The sequence below is a fragment of the Vicugna pacos genome, chromosome 17, assembly GCF_048564905.1.
Source record: "Vicugna pacos chromosome 17, VicPac4, whole genome shotgun sequence".
Classification (NCBI taxonomy): domain Eukaryota; kingdom Metazoa; phylum Chordata; class Mammalia; order Artiodactyla; family Camelidae; genus Vicugna; species Vicugna pacos.
The window spans coordinates 1,863,744-1,873,010 of record NC_133003.1 but is presented as its reverse complement, the minus strand read 5'-3'; the positions used below and the strand labels follow the sequence as shown (position 1 = coordinate 1,873,010).

The 9,267-nt window shown below is 45.8% G+C and overlaps 1 long non-coding RNA gene across 2 annotated transcripts; it reads right to left on the bottom strand.

The window, feature by feature from the left end:
- Nucleotides 1-1,955: 1,955 nt before the first annotated feature.
- Nucleotides 1,956-7,739, bottom strand: LOC140686541 (uncharacterized). 2 transcript variants are annotated; one of them, XR_012060364.1, is made up of 3 exons: nucleotides 7,571-7,739; nucleotides 2,841-2,930; nucleotides 1,956-2,181 (listed from the first exon to the last, which is right to left on the bottom strand). It is a non-coding gene; the product is annotated as an uncharacterized lncRNA (long non-coding RNA). The 2 variants fall into 2 exon arrangements; XR_012060363.1 differs by lacking the exon at nucleotides 7,571-7,739 and adding an exon at nucleotides 3,251-3,445.
- Nucleotides 7,740-9,267: the final 1,528 nt, after the last annotated feature.

Below are 9,267 nucleotides of genomic sequence, written 5' to 3'. Positions count from 1 at the left end.
CTCCCACGTCCTGGGACTCCTGATGAAGACACCAGGTCCTCTCCTGCCGGCCTGGAGTGCCGGCTCTCCCCGCCCAGGCATCAGTCCCAGAGAGGCCTGCAGTTCTGCCTTTGCCCCTGGCAAAACCGTGGCTGCACAAGCCCTTTGCACTCAGCATCGCATGCAGTGAAGTTCCTAATTGTGTGTCACTTACTTTGGATTCCAAGACACGCAGCATGCGCAAAGGGACATGCCCCGGTCACTACGGGTCGTCTGCCGGCTGGCCGCAGAGCGTCCCGCCCTGGCGGGTCCTGGCCCCCGCACCTCAGCGGCTCCCACACTCCTCCTTCAGTGCCCCCACTTCACCCCGGCACCCTCCCCATCTCTCGTGCACACTAACGGCACACCACCCTGCACACGCGGAGATGATGTAAGGTGATCATGGCCACCTCTTAGCAGCAGATTCCACTCTCATTTAAGGTAAACCCAAAGCCCACTCTTGGGTTCCCTTTACTCACTGAGAAGGGTTGTGGGAACCCTTCAGCCCTTCCGTGTCCCTTCCTGGGCACAGAGTGGCCCGGGTGACACATCCTCCCACCAGTAGAGCTCCCTGAGAACACTTCTCTAGACGTGGAAACGAGATGTCTGTGTCAGAAGGACAAGAACTCAATATCACTGGGTAACTTCTCATCATAGATTTGTATAATCAATACGGGTCTATTTTTACGTCCACTGGACACTAGAGCAGCTTCCAGTCTTTTCCAAGATTGTTAAATTGAGACAAGTCATTGAATAATTTGTCCTATTTTTATTTAAAAACAAAGTGAATGGACTGAAATGTTAAATGTCAATGTACATTTCTTAATTGCAACTTTTCTACTGAGTGTTTGCACTACACTTTCTGGAATCTTATTTAACAAAAATAAAGTGAAAAAAAATGCTTGACTAAACTCCGTGGCCAATTTAATTGAAAAACAGACGACTGTGTGGATGTTTTCAAGACACTCCTGTGTGTTTCACGTACCCTGTCATTTTGTACAATGCAGTCACCCTGTCCTCCTTCAGGGCCCTGGCGTGGGGTCTGCTCCCCTTCTGATGAGCAGCCCCATCTCGTGACAGGTGGGAGCAGTGGATGGGCATACTTCGGTGCTCAATTTTTGCACCTAAATGTGAGATTCCATGGAAGAAAATTTGAATTATTTGTAATTCCTCATGACTAGTCTCTCTAACCAGTGTCTTCCCGCTATTTTAATCTTTTATAAAACAATAGAAAGAAATCTTGCCTGCCTGAAATGAAATACGGAAGTTAGGGTCCAGCCTCACTGTTGGTCTGTGCCCCATGCAGACCTAGGGAGTCCTGGGCCCTTTGGGCAGATGGGCTCGGCCACCTCCAGGCAGAGGCCTCGGTGAAACAGGGCAATCCAGGGCTGCTGGGAACAGCATTTAGTAGAGTGAGTGATGGCTGTCATGGTGATTTAGGGAAAAAAATCCATCCCAGCCCAGAGTGGAGTGTGGGCCCTAATTGTGGCAGATGCTAATTCTTCTGCATCCTCAGAGAATGTCAGTGGGTGCCTCTGTCCCCCTTGAGAGCAGGTTAAGTTGTATCCCTGCCCTGGACCTTCCAAAGCTTCCTGCCCGATGAGCCCGTGGGGTGGTGCGAAGCATGGCCAGGAGAGGAGCGCGGTCACCATGGAGACCTGAGAACTGCCAGTGGGGAGCCTGGACCACTGGGAAGCCGTGGGCAGAGGGAGGCGCAGGAGGAGACCCCAGGAGATCGCGCTGGAGGAGAGGTGGGGTGCGCGGGTTCCACGCTCTGGAAGCGCTCAGACTTTTCTCAGGTTCTGTGTCGTGCGGGCGTGTGGGGGGAACCTAGTAACTGAGGGTGTAAGCCTGGGTGTGCTTGAGCTGTGACCGCCACGCGGCAGGCTCCACGGTGCTGCTGGTGAGGAGAAAGTATTCACCGGACACTTGTTAACAATGGTAGGAAAGAGTTTATTCAAGGCTAGTGCCAAAAGGGAGAGAGATCGCACTCCACTCCAGATACAGCAAAGACAGCTGAGGGTTCTTGGCCACTGGGCAGAGTATGCGGCTCCTCTGTGGATGGAGGGGTACCAAGAGGAGCTTGGTCAGGTATCCAGCACCAGGATTCTTGCTTCAGGGCAGCCAAGGACTTGGACATCAGGGGTGGGGGATGAGGAATTTCTAAGAAGAGCCAAGATAAAGTGGAAGAAGAACAAGAAGTGGACATTGCCCTCCCAGGTGTTAAGGCTTCTTATAAACTTATGGACAGTCATCTGACGGGGTAAAATTGGAGGCCGAGAAACAAACCCAAACAGGTCAATGTGTAGGGCCTTAGCACCTAGAAAGAAGGCCTTGCACATTGGGAGGAGAGGCATGGAAACCTGTCCACCTGGAGAACACTGGCTCACAGAACAAGGGAATCCCCCTGGTGTCCCTGGGACGGTGCACTGGGTCTGGTGTCCCAGCCAGCGGGGCCTCTGAGCACAGGTCGCTGGCGGGGAAGAAAAGTGGCCAGGGGGATCCAGATGAGGGGAGCTGTGTAGCAACTTGGGGCAACGATGCAGATGCCAAAGCTGGGCCTGTCCGACAGCGAGCTCAGGAGGGATTCAGCTGCTGCTTTGGGAGGTGTCAGGAGGTGGGGGGGGATACCCCGACCCTGGCTCCTGAAGCACCCCTCCCCTCCCTTCCTACTTCGCTCCCACACAGCGCCCCTCACTCCAACCTGCCTTGGCCTACCTGTGCCCCACATAGACCTCGATGCTTCCCTCCACATTGCCCGACCTCCAGCCTCCCTGCCTGCCTTCGACCATCCCCAGCATCCCCATCCTGCCTTGACCTACCTGCACCTGGGGCTCCGTCCTGCTTCCCTGATGAGGCCTGGCCTTCTTGGATATGTGCATCTCCCGGCAACCTCTGGAGCCCTGAAGTACCTGAAAGAACCGTAATTTAAGAAAAAGAATAAAGTCCAATTATAAAATTTCTATAATTTTATTCATTGAATAATGTTTTTTACGTTTAGATATAAAATATGCATATCTGTGTGCATATGCATGAATATATATTGGGTATTTATGTAACAAAATTGCATATTAACATTTTCTTTCTCTAAAAAATTTAAGCATTCTGGGAAAATGTTAGCATTTAAAAATCTTTCTTTTAAGAAATCAAATAATATACAAACGCTCGAAGTTTCTTTTTCACCTTTCCTTTATCCCATTCCGTTCCTTCCATCCGAAGAGGTAACCCTTACCTGAAGTCAGTGTTGTTTTACTTTCCCAGCTGTTTTTTTTTTTTTCGCCAGTCCCGCGGCCTGGCGAGGGTGGGGCTCCGGTGAAAGGATGAGGGGCGGGTTCCCCTCCCGATCTCAGCAAAGCTCCCAAAACGACAGCGGCGGGGCCAGCCTGCCGCTGCCTCAGGCGGCCCACGAACCATTCAAAGCGCCCGCGCCGAGGTACCCGGCGCTCGCGATTGGCTGAGCCGGACCAGCGCCCCTCGGCGTGGCCGGCCCCCCACGCAGCGGCCGCGGGTCCCGCCCCGCCGGTGCGCATGCGCGCAGTCCCCACAGGAAAGAGTCTGCGCACACCCCCGCCCGGCCTCAGTCTCGCGCCGCGGCTCCGTCCCCTGTCCGCGGAGGCTTGTTTGCTCGGCGACACAGCAAGCGCTGCTGCCGGCAGGGGGCTGAGCGGACCCAAGGCGGCTGCGGTGGGCCGGCCTGTGGAAAATGCCTCAATCAAAACTTTTAAAATATCGGAGAATAATGGCTAAGCAGGCAATCTACTTTCGAGCCATCTTCCAAAAGCTATTATTTCAGGGTTTCAGTGTTCCCTGCTTTTTCATTCACTGTCCTTCAGAAGTATATTTTCAAATAGATTTCTACCATTATAAACACACAGTCAAAGCAAAAGCCTGGAATAAATTCTGAAATGCAGAGAACTAAAGGTCACCGCTGTTTCAGGCATTGCCCTCTCAACGCCACGACTCAGGGGAAAGCAACCTAAGTGATGAAGTAGAAAACAGTAGAAAAAAGTTCACAAATCACAGGGTGATTTTTTATTTTAAAACTATTTATTCAAAAGAAAATTCATTATTCTTGTAACTGAAGCCTGTGACAATCACAAATGTGGCAAATCTATAAGAACAGCCGTAGCTTCTCTGGATTGAGAAAATGGAAACCTTCTATGCTCTCAAACACAATGCGGATGACCGCCTTCGCCTTTTTTATCCCCTGAGAGCTGAGACATTGGAGCGATGAGGCACTTACTAATGAGGACCTGTATAATATTTGAAAGTTAGATCATTTCAATTCTGATGCTATATTCAATCCATGCCTTTGCAAATGTTGCTGGTGATAATTGAAGCAAACTAAAATGTAACTTGGATTCTAGTGATTTTTTTTGTCTCTGTCTGCAAATAATCTCCCCAAAGGAAAAAGCAGATGAAATAGCATTGATTTTTAAACCTCAATTTTATGTGTCTCCTTAAACATTCAAGCAGTTCTCAGTAGATTTATTTATCAAAATCCAAATGGCTATTTATTGGGTCAAGATGGCAACGAATAGGGCAAGAAAGTTTGTTAGCTCAGCTTATTTGACTGTTAATTAAAGATCTAAAACCTAGTATCTATCACCAGAAGCTCTTAATGGTGCTAGGTCACTAGGTCATTCCATTAGAGTTCATGGAAATCTTTTTCTATTTGATAGAATAACAATGGATACACATGCTATAATTCAGGTGCTGCATTTTGTGTCCACGTACTGCATGGGGAATCGTGTGAATGAGAGTGGTACTTGCATCAGCACCCAATATAAGCATAACTGTTTATGGAAACCAGTTCTAAACTTTCTGATTCACTGGGCCTCATTTTTACTGATAGTATTAAAGTCGTTCTGGTCACATTTAATCTTCACATTCTGAATGTTGTTTCACATTTAAATAATTACTTCATAATTAAATTGTAAAGTTCCTACACCAAAATGCATAAGGGTTTGGTGAAGGTAACTTTTATCAGTTTCATGCAAATAACTTTGCAATTTGGGGCTACAAGGTCCCTAAGAGTGAAGGGCAATACGCTATCTGTAAAAGGTTCCATAGGGACAGTTCATTGATGCTAGCTTATCTATTGCAGTTTGACACCTAGGTCTTAGAACATAGGCTTAAAAATCTGATTTTCATCAGCACAACAAATTTAATAGTAACAATAACACAAGAAGAAACACAGCAACAACTAATAGACTGTGTTACCATCAGCCACTATTATTACCCCCACTTACAGATGAGAAATATAAACATAAAGTGGCTATGCCACTGTCCCTTCCCCAACCCCCAGCTGACTCCATTGACTAAACCATGAAAGAACCTCAGAATATTCTGTCTTCTGTCCCCATCTTCCCTCTCTCTCCGTGATAGTGAGCTGGCTGGAAAGACGATGGTCTCCTGTTTCTAATCTAATAAGCATCAGAGACTCCTTTAAAGACGCATGCTTTTAGATCACAGTTTTCAGTCTCATTTACCCTAGCTGTACTCATTTTCTCCTTTCACTGGAGAGAGATGCCACCTTTTGAAGGGTAAAATGGGAGCACCTCTAATTGCTTCCCATTTCACGGTAAAGGCTGAAGTACTTGCAATGGCCTCCAGAGGGCGCCCGCCTCGCTAACCTGAGATCTTCCCTGATCCTCCTCTCTTGCTCGCTCAGGTCCAAGCACATGATCCGCAGCCCCACCGGCTCCTGGACGCACCACACGCTGACCTGCCTCGGGATCTGTGCTTCCTGTATCTGAAAGTCTCTTCCTTTTGAGATCTATTTCCTCACTTCTTCGCCTCCTTCTGGTCTCTCCTTAATGTCACCCTAGCGGAGATGCCCGCCCAGAGATCGCTGTATCAGATAGCACCCTGCCCAGTCCCTCTTATCCTGCTTTATGTTCTCACAAGCATCTTCTATCCCTATGCATTTGTTGTTCTGCTTCCTGTTGTCTCCTCCAGCAGCGCGAAACTCACACCAGGAGCCGTGACTGGGTTTATCTCCTGTTACACTTCCTGAGCAGAGAACACTGTCTCGTATGCAATGAACCCTTGAAAATACCTGAATGAAGAATGAGCTAAATATGGGAAAAATAGATTCCTCTTCAATACCTCACCCTGCATTTTAATCTAATCACCACTTTGTCAAATATATGACGCACAGGAAAAAAACAGGAAGATTAGAATACATTCCATATCCTTTTGTTTGCTCCCTGACTTTCTCTAGAATCACTCCATATTACTTTTGTCCACAGTCTATATATCAATATTCTTTATAACTAGCTATCTGATCAGTAATATTTTGCTAGAGTAGAAAGAAGACATGTTTAAATGAAATCATCATAAAAATATAACAAAATCATTTTCATGTTTTAGAAGTATATTCGTTGGAGAAATCTTAATCATGTTTATTTTGGGAAAAATTTACATGATTCTAGGTTGTTTACATTTTCTCCTTATGATGTGCTCTTAAAACGAAAAAGAAAAAGACAACTCAGATTGTTTTTTTTCCCCGGCTGGTTAGGCAGCTCGATTTTAACACTCCCTGGAGAGCTCTTAGACATTTGTGTGATTTAATGGCCCACTATTATTATGCCAGAGATATTTTATTTTGTGTTGTGATTGCCATATCATTGCATTAGCGTTTGAATAATAGGCAATGTCATTGAGAATGTACCGATGTATCTTTCAGTGAATTAATCTATACCCCTTTCTTATAACTGGCTTATTGATGCATGATAAATGCTGTAATAACAAAAGCAAGTCATCAATCATCCTGGCAGGGTTGCAGGGGGTGGGGTTACGGGTGCATGGAAATGGAGCTTGTTGAGAGACAGTTCAACATAGGAGAAATGACAGGGGCCATATAATCTCACGGTGACATGACAGAGGACATGGGATGGCATGGTGTCACTAACGTGCAAGTTTGGTACACTTGGAGTTGTGTTTCTGGTTAGCCTATCAAACAATAAAAATGAGTCATTAAAACAGTCAAACCCTATAGGTCATGTATCATCTGGAATACAAGAGGGAGAAAGAATGTGAAAAACGTAGAAACCATATTCCCCTGTAAATCACACCTCCCAGCAGTCTGTAAGGGTCCGAAACGTAGGTACCTAGGGCAGAAAAAAGCCTGATATACAGAAAGAAATATCAGAACCCCCCCTTACAGGCAAATGTATCTCACTATAAGGAATATATGGAAATGCAACCTAAATGGTTTAATATTCAGATTGATGTAAGCGTGTACTTTTTATATCTCCTTATATTGATTTTGGTTTCTCTGTAACAGACCTTGCTCTGTTTTCCTTCTCTCCTTGAAGATGTGTTTGCAGGGTAACTGTTTTATGGGTATGTTTCCCATGCTAGATTATAGTCTTGAAAGACACGACAGTGAATGTGTCTTAATGCTATTTTTATTCCTAGGGTTAAGAATATATCAGTCCATGAAAAAAATTTACTGACTTCATGAGTATTTTGCACCAGAATCATTGCAACCCCTTAACCCTACTGAAAATGGTGCAGAGGTCATGACGGCTGTCTGCAGACTTACCTTCCACTCCAGGCCAGGCCGTGCTGTTCAGCTCGCAGAAGGCTTTGGGGAGACTGTGCCGACAGCAGCCACCAACCCCTGTCACCAAATAGGATTTTCTTTAACACATTTCCTCCCTTTCCCCCTTATTCTCTCATTCCTGGTTCTGTGTCTACTGAGAGGACAGGTTTCCTTCAAAGTCATTACAGTTCTCTTCTGCCACTGAGCATTTTAAGTCACCGTACCCTTTGTGGTTTGCTGCTGTACTGGGGTGTGGCTGCTGGCCAGGCTGGGTGCGTCTCTGCTTTGTAGGGCGGATTCATGTGAAGGAAGAGTTGCTGACTTTAAAAGAAAGTCAAAGCAAGTACATCCTGCAGTTTTATAATTGGCAGTGTGTTTTATTTTATCATACCTTTATTCACTATTGTTTTTATGATTTAAAGAACAGACTTTTATCCTGGGTTTTGTGTTGGGGACTAAAAGGGGGATGTGAGAGCTCTTGGACAAATGGGGCCAGTGGGAGGTGTGCTGCACATACAGGGCTAAGCATAAGGTAATGTGATAAGGCCACAGTAGAAGTAGGAGGAGGGGAGAAGAAAGTGGGGGTACAGGAAAATGTTTCACAGAGGACTTCAGTTTGAATGGGTTTATTTACTTATTTACTGAAATATAGTCAGTTTGCAATGTGTCAGTTTGTGGCGCACAGCATAATGTTTCAGTCATACGTATACATGCACACTTGTTTTCATTTTGTTTTTCATTATAGGTTACTACAAGATATCAAATATACTTCCTGTGCTCTACAGGAGAAATTATTGTTTACCTACTTTATATATGGTAGTTAACATTTGCAAATCTCAGACTCCCAGCTTATCCCTTCCTACCCCCTTTCCCCCTGGTAACCATAAGTTTTTTGTTTTTTTTTTTTTTTTTTTACTATGTCTTTGAGTCTGAATGGGGTTTTGAAGGTAAAGGAGAAGTTGGAAAGCTTTAACAAAAGCATTCGTGCAGAGGGAATAGTATATTCAAAAACACAAGAGCTGTGAAAGGCATAGCTTATTAGGAAAGCAACTGAGTGTGGTTATATCAGATACAAGAACTGCTCATCCAGAGAACAGGCATCAGAGAGTGCTGCGTTAGTGCTGGGCGGCCCTTTCCAGGTTGGGAAAGAGTCCTGATTGGTACTTAAATCTCAACTGACAATCAACACCACCTCACCCACAGAACTTGAGAGGTCAGATGTAAAACGTAGTCACCGTCTGGATATACTGAGTAGATGAGAGTGCACATTTCGCAGGGCAGGCCCTCTTCTCCCTCTCTGACCATAACTCAGGACAGCACAGAATGGTTCATAGGCTAGACGAAAGCATGGACTTTAGGATCTGGCACCTGTGATCAGGCCAGTACTTCACCAGTGGATTTTACCATGAAGGAGCTGCAGGGCACTTTCCTAGGTGTGGCTTCATGTCTCTCATGTGTCACCCAGGACCTGAACCCAGCTTGGGCTCAAACTCCACACTAACAAAGACCCTCATTCTCTGCACCCCAAAGCAGTAGAAATTCCAGGAGTAAATGAAGTTCCCCTGACATCCACCAGTTTGTTTATTTCATGTTTTCTCTGGGTGCACATTCCTCTATTTCTAGACACCAGCAAGTTTGGAGCACATTTTGGTTGGTAGAACAAATCACATTCAGAGGCCAAATTTAAAAGCAGTGCA